This window comes from Nasonia vitripennis, chromosome 1, assembly GCF_009193385.2.
Source record: "Nasonia vitripennis strain AsymCx chromosome 1, Nvit_psr_1.1, whole genome shotgun sequence".
NCBI lineage: Eukaryota > Metazoa > Arthropoda > Insecta > Hymenoptera > Pteromalidae > Nasonia > Nasonia vitripennis.
Window position 1 is genome coordinate 36859363 of NC_045757.1, and position 1073 is coordinate 36860435.

Below are 1073 nucleotides of genomic sequence, written 5' to 3' on the forward strand. Positions count from 1 at the left end.
TCGAGATCTGCGTGTGTACGGGTGACGCGACCCGCAAGCCTCGGGGGAAAGCTCGTGCACGCAGTGTATAAACTCTTGATCTATGGAGCATTAGGTCATCCTGAACTATACATATAGGTTTGGCTCGTCTGGAGAGGTGTTATGTGTATCGTCGGCTCAAATTATAACGGAATGAATCAGATTGTTGTTTTTTATTTTGCGTACGTACGTCGAGCAAGAGATTTTCCTCGAAAGAAAAGCAATTCAAATCGAAAGCGCGAACAGCGGCTCGATTAGAAAATCATTTTTACGCGTAACCGCGAGACGGCAATCTTCCTGTTTACACGAAGCTGCATGAATCCTACATGTATTTAATAAATAAAGCTCCTGATTCACCAAAATCCACTGACTCACCTCTATGTTATAACAGCGATTAGCATAATTTTCTGCGCTTGTTTAAGCCTTTTCGGGCATTTATTTAACGAAGCGCGTCACGACTCGACGACCGCAAATAAAAATACGAACAATTCGAACACGTCGAGCGTCGCGCGTTTATCTCCCGCGGAGCTGCACAATATAAGGTATAACACGCATTCGCGTTGGCGGATGCACGCACTCGCGAAAAAAATGCCTGCGCAGTGAATCGTCTCGCTTGTAAGTGTATTCCTTCCATAATCGAAAATTAGCGCAAGCTGAGTAATTATATAGAGGCGCATTCCTCGAAGTACCAGGCAGTCCTAGGCGTCGCGACTCGTGTCTCTTTTTCTCGCAATATATTGCTCGGCAATATACATAAACAAAAGCGTCGCGCACGCAAGCGGCGTGAAAATTAACGAGGTCGACAGATCGGTAAACAACATTCCCGATCCCCGCCACCTACGATTCGGTATTGCTTTTTTCTCTCGGCGACGTACTTTAGTGGGAAATCGGTTATGACTTTGTATTTGTTCTCTCGAGCGCGAGCGATGCGAGTCTCTTTTTTTGCGCAGTCGGGATTCTTGGCTGTTTTGCTCCGTTGATGCGTTACACGCTGAAGAGCGACGATTGGGCGTATCACGAGACGATTCGGGTATATTAGGATGTTGCGCTTTTCG